We start from the raw sequence: 13303 nt of genomic DNA, 5'->3' as shown, positions 1-13303 counted from the left end.
TGAAAGATGGGTACAGGAGGCACACACATTCCATATTCCCTGCGGTGAGTGTACGATTATAATTAGGACGTTAGTTTACAACTCAGTCTACCGGTCAATGGGGAAGTCATTATAGGGCCTGATTAGTGTCGATTGGAGTGTAACATGCGAGCAACTACTAGGGAAGGTGTCGAACAAGTTTAGGGGGTAGTCGGATCGAGATGAGATGGCTGGAGGACAACTTTAAAACTATCGAGGCTTCTACGAGTGACGTTAAAAAAGAACAATTCGTACTTACATTCATCTTGAGGTTGATTGGGGGTCTACTAATGCTAGATAAATCTCTCAATTTGGTACATTTAAGTTGGCTACTACTACTAGCCGACATGAAAGAAGTGGGGCAACTTAGTTGGGGATTAGCAGTGCTGGCGACATTGTACCAAGAAATGTGTCGAGTGAAGGTACCAGAAAAAGTTAAAATTAGTGGTTGCATGCTCCTTCTTCAATCATGGGCATGGTATCGACTACCATTTTTATGCCCCTAAGTGGAACTCCTTTACGAATTCTCACTCGTAATATGGTAAAATTCATTTGATAATATTATTATCCTTTTTATTTTTCATTGTTGTAATTTTGAAATAACATATTATTTGAATAGGTGGAACATCTCCGTGAGACACAGCATTATATCGACTAAGCTCGAGGATATTCGACTAACTTTAGATCAACAAACCAAAGAGGAGGTTAGTTTCTGAATTTCAAAGTTATTGGTTTTGTATTCCAGCATTTGAAATTAAATATTAGGAACATGCTAAATTTTATAAATTTGTACTATAGTTTGTATGAATGTCATATGTGGATTCGAGGATTCAAGGATGTGTCCTGGTCAAATTTTTGGCCAATTGCAACATCTATTACATGAAAGTGCCATTGATCATTTTTGCATTGGTCGAGATACAAAAATCCGACCGAATGATGCAATAGTTCGGGTGTACGCAACGTATTCCACTGCCACCCTAAAAGCATGATAACTTGTACAATATCAACATGTAAGGGAGACTCGAGGAAGATTGACCAACATTCTACAAGAAGTATATCGAGATTTGGCAGTGTAGGTATTATTACTTGCCAACGCATGAACTATTTTTCACACCGGATTTGGTGACATCTCTAGATTACATGAATTGGTTCAGGCATAACGACAAGTTGTATATACTGTCGACTTAAGAAAGGAGTAGGCAATGTTGCCATAAGAGGCTAAGACAAGGGCCTATTAATCATAGGTTGGGAGAAGATGCTGCGGGGGGATCAACATCTGCTCCATCTCCACAAGAGGACTTGATTGTCATGCAACATTCCAGTCAATATGGTTTATATATTTTTGGTCCTAACCCATTTTATTTGACACAAGCATCACAATATGCACAATCATTCCCCGATTTAACACCTTTAGCTCCAGTTTATTTTACACAAATACCATAGCATGCACAATCATTCCCTGCATCAACACCTTCAACACCAATTTATTTTACACAAGCACCATAGCACTCACAATCATATTAGACACCGATGCGGCAGTAACATCGACCCATCCAGTATCATCGACAATTTCCACATTTTATCCACAATTGGCCCATACGACACCATAATCCGTCAATAGTGTCGCAAACACCCCTAGTATCGTTTTTCTACCAAAGTGGGTCATCCTCGCAATTGTCGACTCAAACAGGGGGATGTACAATGGGTGACTAGGACACAGTCGCAGTCAGCCACGGAGAAGGAGATGAATATTACAATCAACCTCGACGTGAACATGAAGATGAAGACGAAGTCGATGAGGAGCCACTAACCCAAATAGTGTGACAGAACCTTAGACGTGCTCGAATCCCACCCAGTTGTGGCATACATTCAGGACGAACGATTATGTTATTTGTAAATTTCCCAAATTGTATATTTGTTTTACATCCCCAAATGTACACTTATTTACAATTTACGAAAAAAATCTATTAATTTCGTTTTCTTTGTACCATATCATATTGTGAGTTTAAAATTTACAATTATTTATGTTACTTTTTCATTTAAGTTTTTCTCCGTTCATTTGTTAAGTATAATATTTTGAGAAAGCAAATATTTGCTAAAAAGGTATGGAAAAATTTTAAAACTTTGACTTGTGCATTGTAATATATCTTACTTCAATAATTAATATTAACTTAAAATTTTCAAAAAAAAAATAAATCAGAAAATGAATAATTAGTGTTTTCACAGCATGATTTAGTGTTTTTTAATTAGCTCTTCGCCTCAAAGATCCTAAGAGGTGTGGACATATTGGCTTCGTATGCTCTGGGTTCCTACAGTAACCGCATAACCTCGATGTGTTTCCCCGGTCCTAAAAATCCATATTTCCTTATATTCAAGTTGAGTTTCATCGACCTTTCAGCTTGCGCCGTAAATTTTTATCCGGTACCAACTTGAAAGAAGCATGCAAGGTAGGTGGCTACATGATTTCATCCGGGATAGGTGAGAATTTAGATTTCCAAACATTATATATCATTCAAGTTTATAAACTTTGTCAGCGTAGGTCATAAAATCTACATGTGTTAAGGCACATGTTGCATTTGCATGTGCGCATTGATAATGAAGTGCTTGAAATCTCCCATAGTCGCAGGTAATTTGTCTCAAATATATGTAGTACGCTCTGCCGATAACTCCTTGGCCGAGTCTATGGGGCTACATAACCCAAAATATTAGATTTGGTCGTAAGTGACACACTGAAGTCATTGAGTTTGTGATTTCTACATTTTCCCTAATATCTTTTAGCTCCAATTCACACCAAATGTGACCGCCCTTTATCTGTCCTGAATGTCTCAGCCCACTTTAGAAACAAGGTTGCTAATTGAAAATATGTTTCCTTAACCACCAAGGTTATCAAAAAATTATGTGTCCCATTCAGTGTGGAATTAATGCATTCTGCTAGGTTAGGGGTCATAAACTTACCTCGATAATTGCAGGTTGATTTGTTGTCTACTAATCCTATACTTTTTCTTTTTCACGATCTAGCTTCGTATTTGATCTATCCGGATCTATATGAATGAATTTAACATCAATTTAATACAATTTACATTCAATTCAATCCAATTCAATTCATATCTTAGAAAAAATTACCATTTTACCCCTATACTTTTAATTAATTCTGATTTCGTCTCTAGGCATAGAAAATGAAATTCATGCAATTTAATCATTATTCCAAGCCTAACCGATTTTTACATGCAACATTAGCAGCCCATGTATTTAACAAAATTTAGAATTTTTCCATAACTTTTACATCTTTTCAATTTAGTTCCTAAATCATAATTTCATCAAATTTCTCTTTACAAAAGTTGTTTATCTATCAACAACCTTTCATTTTCTACCATAAAACTTCATACTTCATACATACTCATCCATGGAAAAACCCTAATACTTTGATAAATTTACAAATTAATCCCTGAGATAACTAGATTAAGCTATTACGATCTAGAAAATATAATAATCATTAAAAACGGGTCAAGAATACTTACCTAATTAAGCAAAATAAGTTGGCTTGAGCTTAGGTTTCCATGGCTAGGATTTCCATCTTTTTAATTTAGGAAAGATGATAATATGATGATATTTTCTTTTATTTTATTATTTATCATCTTTTTATCTTTTACTTTCCAATTTGGTCTTTTTCTTTATTAAATTTTCCAATGATGACTAACCATACTTATCTACTAACTCCTTTTAATGGTCTATTTGTCATATAAGGACCTCAAGTTTTGAATTCCATAGCTATTTGATACCTATAACTACTAGAACTCAACTTTTACATTTTATGCAATTTGGTCCTTTCCATCTAATTAGACATGTAACCGATAAAATTTCTTTACGAAATTTTCATGCGATATTTCAATCACAATGCAGACCATGAAATAGTATTAAAATAATTTTTCTTCCGGACTTGAATTTGTGGCCCCGAAACGACTAGTCCAATTTCACTAAAAACGAGCTATTACATCTTTTATCTAATTGATAGAGTTATTATTATTATTATTATTATTATTATAGCAATATGAAATTACAAAAATGGAAATAAATTTTATGTGGTATAACTTACAAACTGTCATTTGTCATAATAAAAATCTACCACGTATAACTGTTAACTATATTAAAAAATTAATTCAAGGCAATTTTGTTATAAAAGTGTAGCCACAGAACTGGAATAAATATTTTTATATATTTCGTTAATATACCCAGCATCCTCCTCGTTATAATTTTAAATTTTATTTAATATAAAACCTAATATGGACACCATATAATTTTTAATAATTATAATAATACAAGATAACACAATATTAACAATACATGTTACTTTAAAAAATACATTGTTGCTATATTTAATTCATTCATTAATTCTAAAAACATTTATATTTATTGTTCACAATATCGATGCATTTGGGCTTATTTTATGTTCAGCATATTATTATACGATATATATGAATATAAGATTATAGATGTATAAATGTACTTTACTTTTACATTAATTTTTCGCGTGATATGTAGCTCTAAATGTGCTTATATTGAAATATGCATGGATATATAAATATACAATAAAAATACAAAATTAAGATTAAGTATAATTCGACCTATAATTAAGTTAAATAAACTATTAGAAATACAAATTATAAGGAAAATTGACACTACTATATATATTTAATAATTTTTTAAACTTAAAATATATTTTTTAAAATTAACTTTTAATGTTGACAATATTTGAAACTTACAATATATTATAAAAACATGACAATATTAATACACAAAAATAACAAGTGCATCGTATGCAAATCCAAATTAGTTGTTTACTAATACATTATATACTATTCATTTAAAGTTACCTATCTTTAAAATTATGAAAATTTTTAATATGTTAGTTTATCCAAATGAGGTGCATTGCACATTTTACGGGGCCATACTCATTAGTTTGTAGAGGGTAGTGGTATAATCGAGCCTGTTTAAATATTACTAAGCTCGATTTAAATTTTGAAACTCGATACCTTAGTTTGAGTTTAATTGAACATTTATTTTTAAGTTCGAGTTTACTTGAGATATAACTGAGCTATTTGAATTGAGCTCGATTAAACTCGTTTATCAATTTTCGTACATGAGCTCGGCTTGATAATTAAGGGAAACTATGTAACTTAATAATATAAAAAATATGAAAAACCCGTTAAGACTTGCAAGCACTTCAAGTCAAGTATTACTAAGCTCGAATTTGACTTGATCAATAGCTTGAGCTCAGTTCAATAATTACCGAGTCGAATTCGAATTTTTTTTAGAATCAAACTCAAGTAATCTTGCAAGCATCAGAATCTCATTTACACCCCTAATAGAGAGGGGACCGAGAAGGACAAAAAGAAAGGACTATTAGCAAATAAGGTTCTTTTACTTGTGAAATATAATATAATATAATATATGGATAAAGTAAATTAGTTGTCACCCAACTATGGATTTTTTTTTCACTCAACTTCGAAAAGTTACAAAATGGTCACTCAACTATCTAATTTTGTCTTTATTTGGTCACCTAACTATCTTAAATTTTTTGATGTTTCTATTTTTATATTAATTAGTTGGTGACCAAAAAATTAAAATTAAAAAATTGGATGATCATTTTATAATTATTCATAATTAAATTGTAATAACAGATTTTTCCCGGGATTAAAAGGGCCCAAATTACAACAGGCCTATGTAGCCCAAAACCTGAAATAGGGGGATTTTCGAAATCAATAAAGAAGACATGATTATATTCACAACAAAAGAGAGAATACAGTATAGAGCAAATCAGTCCTAAGGTTTACATCTATTTTTTTTAAATTCGTTTTTACTTTAATCTACTATTGTTTTTATTTTTATTTTTTATTTGTATATAAATAAAACAAAATAAAAAGAGAAAGAAACTACCTTTCTTCAGACTCCGAAGCGGCGCTGAGGCATTTGAGGGAACCACCCCCGAGGATCGGTGGTCGAAAACTAAAATGTTTCGAGTTGTTCTGAACATTTTTACTGATATTTTGAAGGATCTAAGCCCAGATTTGGGCATAAGGGGGTCGAGAAGGCCAAAAGGGGAATTTTCCTCTTTTCCGGCCACCGCATTGGGTGGTGCTGGCACCGGAGACCGGTGGCCGGCGCGGTGGCCGACAACCGACCGATGGCCGGAGGACTGAGGGGCAGAGAGCATTTTTAAAAAGGGATTTGTGTTTTTTTTAAAAAATATTTTAAAATGATTTTTTTTGGAGGAAGGGAGGCTTATATACGGTACCAAAATGATGCCATTTTGGAGGGCCTCCAGACGCTCAAAACGGCGTCATTTTGGGGAGGCCGACCCGATTCTGACCCGATCCCGACCCGACCCAGCTTAAGATCCGCGTGTTTTCGAGCGGGGGAAAATTAACGCTTTTAACCCCTCCGCCTTTTAACACTTTTACAATTAAGTTTATCTGTTTTTTAAATTCAACCTTTAATTTATTTTAAATTCCAATTTAATCCTTTTGAACGGCACCGTTTTAGAGGAGAAGGGAAAATTGCCCTTCCAGCCCCTCTATGTAATTCGAGAATTCAATTTAGTCCTCCAGATTTTATTTCTTTGCAAATTTACTCCGAATCTTTACTGGCGATCCAATTTAGTCCTTTTTTCATATTTTCTTTAAAAATCAATATTTTTGATACTGTAATCGTACTTTTTTTATTTTTATTTTATAATTCTCATATGTAATTATTATTATATATATTTTTAAGCATGTATTTATGCCTTTTTTTTAAAAAAAACTAATATTTTTCGCATACTTATATATATATACTTGTTTTATTTATTTAATTAATTTTGAAATTATTTTAATTATTTTAAACTTATATATTTTTATGTGTACATGTATATTTTTTTGTTTATTTCAATCATTTGCTTATTAATTTATGTTTGCGTATTTTTATTATTAGCTTGCCCATTTATTTGATATTTTGCATGTCATTATCTTATTTATTTACTTATTTATTCATGTTATTTATATGAAATTGTTGTATTTATTATTGATATTTGTTTAAAGGGGCATTTGTTCACATATTCAACATAGCGTTACGCTATCTTTTTATTTAATTTTGAAATAAAACGTTTCAAAATAAAGATAATACTCATATTTAGGATTTCTTAAGAAAATTGAGCCCTAACGTATTGGGTTCCGATTTGTTAAAAAATCTAACAATCAAGGATTGTTGTTTAAATCAAATAAAATAAAACTTATCATTGGGAATTCAATGTGCTGTGTCCTAACGTATTGGATGTGACACGTTGATTTCTCGAGATAAAGATTTTTTAAAGAAATAAAGGAAATATCGAATGTTTGGAATTTTTAGGAATTGTGCCCTAACGTATTGGGCCGTGATTTCTCTATAAATTTTAAACAAGTAGATATTTTCTTAAATGCTATTACACAAATTTTTAACCAACTCATTGTGGAGAGAGTAAAATGTTGTGCCCTAACGTATTGAGTGTGATGTTTTTCTTTTCAAAATGGGAAGGTCTCAATAACTAATTTAATTAAGGATCGTGTTTTTTTAACTTTCGACTTCAAGACATTAGTTAATCAATTTGGTACCAATTTTTGGGCGTTATGAGGGTGCTAACCCTTCCTCATATGTAACCGACTCCTGGATCCATTTTTTCTAAAACTCGTAGACCAAAGCTATTTTTAGGTGATCCAATTACACCTCAATAAAAGATTGGTGGCGGCTCCCAAATTTTTGTTTTTAAAAGTCGACAACCTAAAATTTTTGTTTTTCAAAAAACTGGTTTCGACAGCTTGGCGACTCCGCTGGGGACTTTTTTTAAAAAAATAAATAAGAGAGTCGAGCCACAAAATTGATTAATTTTTATCTTATAGTCGAAAAAATAAAATTCGTTTTAAAAATCCTCTTGCATTCATGCTTAATTGATTTAAGTACTTTAAATTATTTTGCATTGTACATTACATATACTGGATAATTTTACCCTTTAAGTGGGAGCGAGAAACTAGTCCTTCGTGAGGTTTTTACCTTCGTGCAGGGTAGTGGACCGCTTTTGGGATACATCCGTACCTATGTCTTCGTGAGATTTTAATCTCCGTGCAGTCATAGGGAAATGTATTCCCCTGAACTGAACTTGATCCATATGAGCCTATAATGGGTGAGGATTGAGGAATCTGCTGGTTCGGGTACCTTTACCCTAGAAGTCGAACTTCATATAATGAACCTTAGGAATCCACCCCAGGTAGAACTATACTAAACCCTAGTAGATATCCAATTAGGAATTTTACTATTTCTTGATTATATCTTATGTTTTTATGTGATACTGACTTTTTGTGTTTTATTTTGATTGCATGACATGGCATTTTATTTCATCATAAAAGGCGTCAGTCTATATTTAGTTGTTAGATAGAAGGCTTATCATGGAAAGAGGGTTTCTTGATAAAGTGGAGGACAATGTGGCTGTCCGAACTTGGTCCGAAACAACGCAATAAGAAAAGGGTGATAGTTTGGCTGACGGGCATGTATCGGAGTTATGGGACTTTGCGCATAGCAGTGTATCTCAAAACAATTTGCAAGAATTGAAGGAAATCTGGGGTCAGTGGAGTGATGAGGTTAGACAGCTATTTTATAATAATTATTAGGATCTGTCTTATTTGCTTGATGTAAAGGTAGACAAGCATTTGTTTCAAGCCCTCGCCTAGTTCTGGAATCCTGCTTACAGCTGCTTTACATTTGGGAAGGTCGATTTGGTGCTTACGATAGAGGAATATATGGCTTTACTCCGATGTTCAAAGTTTCAAATGGACAGGGTCTATTCAAGAGCGGTAAATGTGGCAACCTTTTCAAAGAAGCTGATGAGTGTAACAGGAATTAGTGAGCACTGGGTTGTCGCACGAATTAAGCAAAATGGGGATAGTAAGTGCGTTCCTTGAAAAAGCTTGAAAGATGCAATTCTCACACACCCAGATGTAAGGAAAAAGTTAGAAGTTTTTGCTTTAAGTATATACGGTTTGGTTGTCTTCCCTAAAGCCTTGGGGTATGTGGATGAAGCAGTCACTGATTTATTCGACCGGCTCGATAAGAAGGTTACACCAATTCCAGTAATTTTGGCAGAAACTTTCAGGTCATTAAGTGCATGCCGAAAGACGGGCGAAGGTAGATTTATTGGATGTGCACAGCTTCTACTCGCATGGTTTCACAGTCACTTTTAGAAGGTGGATAAAGTTTCGTATCGGGTTTTCTCTGAAAATTATTCACCACTAAAGGAGATAGTCGCTACACCGAGGAGAGATGACATTTCAAAGGAGAAGTGGATGACAATTCTTCAAAATCTTCAAGAGGAGGACGTTGAGTGGAGAGCTCACTGGTTACTTCCAGATGAGATCCTGTATAGGTGTGGTAGTTTTGATTGGGTTCTTTTGCTGAGTATTTGGGGAGCTGCTGGATATGCCCCATTATTGGTGCTAAGGCAATATAGGTCAAGACAATTTATACTTGCGACCCAAGGGATAGCTGATTGTGAATTTTCGTACAAGGATGATGGTTATAGAAAGAAGATTCAAGAAATGTCTAGTGCGTGGAAACAGACTCACCAAATGAAGAGGCAAGCTGTGGGACCAATGACAACTCCAGAGTATCATGAATGGTGGGCTAGAAGGATTAATAATAATACACCTAAGTTAAATCAGGAAGACAACCAGTCAATAGAAGAGCATTTGTGAGTCATTCCTTCTGAGCTGGAAATCATAAGGCAAGATTTTGAGAGGAGAAATACAGATTTAGAGAAAAAGATAGAGCAAATGGAGGCAGAAAAGACGAACTTCAGATTGGATATAGACGTTCAGAAGCTTCAAAATGAGAAGTTAAAGAAAGAGAAAAGCAAGGCTGAGGAAGAGCTGGGTAGTCTGAAAATGGATTATAAAAAAATGCGTTTGTCAATCAGAACTGCTGAGCTGGGAAACACTTTAGAACAGTGGCGGGCAGAAATTCGAGAACAAAAGGACAAAGCCGATAGATGAGAACAGAAATTTCAGGAGATGCAGAGACGAAACGAAGTTTTAGAAAAGAGTTTGCTAGAAAGACAAAAAGAAAAAGGCGAGCTAAATGATAGGGTGGTTGTGTTGGAAGGATGTCTTCGTCAATATCAAAATCAAAATTTGGCAAAAGAGTTGAAAGCAAGCTTGAGCAAGATTGAAGAAATGAAGAAAAGAATTGAAGAGCTAGAAGCGGTGCTGCAAAATTGTGAGATCCAGATCAAGCACTTAAAAGCAAATGAGAGTCATAATAATAAACAGCTCCACCACTTTCAGAGTCAAGTTAGAAGAAGAGATCATCTTATCGAGGAAGCTGTGGTCCAGATTCGAGAAGTAGCTGATCATATACAGGCTTTAGCAGTGCAGGCTGACACGCTGAGTGTGAAGTATGAATTAGAATCGAATCGGGGGCAAGAATTAGCTTTGTTACTTAGAAAGATTAGAGTTCTGGGTACTAGGGCGAAGTCTTATTTGTAATTCACTTTATGTAAAGGAATTTAATTTCTAGTAAAGTTTTCTTATATGGAATTGAATCAAAATTGACGCCTTTCTGCATTCATTTCATGCATTGCATTGTTTCATATGCATTAAGAAATAAATCAAAGGATTCTAATTAATTTAAATCACTTCTCAGTTAATCTGGAAACCAACCAGCCTACTAAACACCGTTACGGTACTCAATCAAAAACTAAGAATATGGATCAAAGGATGGAAAGTCTAGAACAATCCCAAAAAGAAATGCAGGAGCAGCTTCAAAAGCAAATAAATGAGCAGCAAAAGATGATAGACAAAATGCTGGAATCTCAAGGGAGTATGATGGCTCAGTTAACTCAATGATTCAATAAAGGAACTGATAAAGGAAAAGGCTATGTGCTCAATATTGAAGAAGGAGACAATGAGGGACCTGTCTATCCTCCGGACTTTACCCCCCAACAAGTTGAGATATACCCGTGTAGGTCCTCTGTTACCATTAATCCTCCGGGAGACGTTTCAACGCTAATGAATCTTCAGGCAAGATCAGACTCTAACTCCGGAGCCAACTTTGTCTCCTGCTATTCTTGATTTCGATGAGACGGTTGGAAAGGAGAAAATGAATGATGAATTGCCAAAACAGCTAGAGGAAAAGTACAAATGGCTGGAAGAGAAATTTAGGGCGATAGAATGTGTAGAAGGCTATTATGGGATGGATGCTAAAGAATTGAGTTCGGTTCTGGATTTAGTGCTCCCTTACAAATTCAAAATGCCAGAGTTTGAGAAATAATATGGAACCAGTAGCCCCGAAGCTCATATTACCATGTTCTGAAGATGAATGACCGGTTATGTCAATAATGATCAACTCTTGATTCATTGCTTCCAGGATAGCCTCACAGGGGCAGCACCCAAGTGGTACAATCGATTGAACCGTACCCAGATTAATTCATGGAGAGATCTGGCACAGGCGTTCATAAAGTAGTATTGATATGGTACCTGATAGGATCACTCTGCAAAATATGGAAAATAAACCCCGCGAAAGCTTTAGGCAATACACGCAGAGATGGAGAGAAGTTACCGTACACATTGAAGGCACCATTTATTACACATATGTTAGGAAGTGCTACTAAAAGCTTTTTTGACATAATTATGAATGGCGAAATGATAGAAAATGCTATCAGAAGCAAGAAAATAGATGCTGGAGAAAGTAACAGAAGGGCGGCATCGAAGAAGAAAGAGAACGAGGTCAACAACACAAGTTCATATTTGAAGACAGTTACGGTGAATCAGCCAGGAAAAGTGGTTGTTAACCAGCAAGGATCATCAAAGAAGAGATCTGATACAAGATAAAATACAGAGAAGATTCAATTTACGCCAATTCAAATGGCGTATAGGGAGCTATATTAGAATCTATTCAGTGCACACGTGGTTTCCCCTTACCACTTGAAACCTGTACAGCCTCTATACCCCAAGTGGTACGATGCAAATGCATAGTACGACTATCAGGCGGGAATTGAGGGGCATTCTATAGAACATTGTACGGCGTTCAAGAAGCTGGTGAAAAGACTTATAAGAATGGGTGTGGTTAAATTGGATGATTTGTCCATACAGAAAATCCGTTACCTAATCATAATGGAGTGAACATGATAGGTGGGAGTATGGGTAGAAAAATCAAGGAAGACATAGCAGAAGTGAAAATTCCTTTGAGGTGGGTTTGGAGAAATATGGTAAAAAGGGGATTGATTGTTCCGAATTCAGAGAGTAGCTTCGAAAGGGTAGAAAACTACTGTGAGTTCCATCATGAGGAAGTACATGAAATCCAGGAATGTGCAGAATTTAGAGCCCTGGTTCAAGGCCTAATGGATAATAAGGAAATGGAATTTTATGAAGAAGTTAAGGAGGAAGGGAGCATTTGCACATCCAAATCCTCGAAGGTTTCAAGAGTAGCGCAACCTGTGGTAATCATCTCGCAACCAAAGAAAGATGAAGTGAGAACCCCAGTGATGCCAAGAATCATAATAAATAAACTTGCAACCTTTTCTTACCAATACAGTAGGAAGGTTCCATGGAGCTACGAGTGCAATACAACTATATATGGAAAAGTGACTAAAAAGGACCAGTGTGTGAGTGCCAAACCAGAACCTATGAAAGCGGCCATAATAGGGGAGCAGAAAGGGAAAATAGTTGAGCCAGTGAATGAGGAAGAACCTGCAGAATTCCTCAAATTTCTAAAGCATAGTGAGTATAATGTCGTCGAGCAGTTGCATAAACAACTGGCTCGCATATCTGTACTAGCCTTACTCTTGAATTCAGAAGTACATCGAATTGCACTAATGTGTCCAAAGTATTTCTGTTAGTAAACTAGATAGGTTGGTTAATAATATCAGTGCTGATAATTTCATATTTTTCAATGATGATGAAATACCTCCCGGGGGCATGGGATCTACCAAAGCTTTGCATATCACTGCATGATGCAAGGGGCATATTTTGCCAGGAGTATTGATTCAAAATGGATCAGATTTGAACTTATTGTCATTATTCACACTTAACAGGCTACCTATAGACAATTCGTACATGAAAAGATGTCAAAATGTAGTGAGGGCATTTGATGGTTAGAAAGGAAGGTCATGGGAAGAATTGAGATACCCCTACTGATTGGTCCAATAATTTATGGGGTAGATTTTATGGTGATGGACATCAAACCTTCCTATAATTGTTTATTAGGAAGACCATGGATACATTCGGCGGGG

Source organism: Gossypium hirsutum, chromosome D09 (assembly GCF_007990345.1).
Source record: "Gossypium hirsutum isolate 1008001.06 chromosome D09, Gossypium_hirsutum_v2.1, whole genome shotgun sequence".
In the NCBI taxonomy this organism is placed as follows: domain Eukaryota; kingdom Viridiplantae; phylum Streptophyta; class Magnoliopsida; order Malvales; family Malvaceae; genus Gossypium; species Gossypium hirsutum.
The sequence above is the reverse complement of the archived record's forward strand: the minus strand, read 5'-3'. Positions refer to the sequence as shown.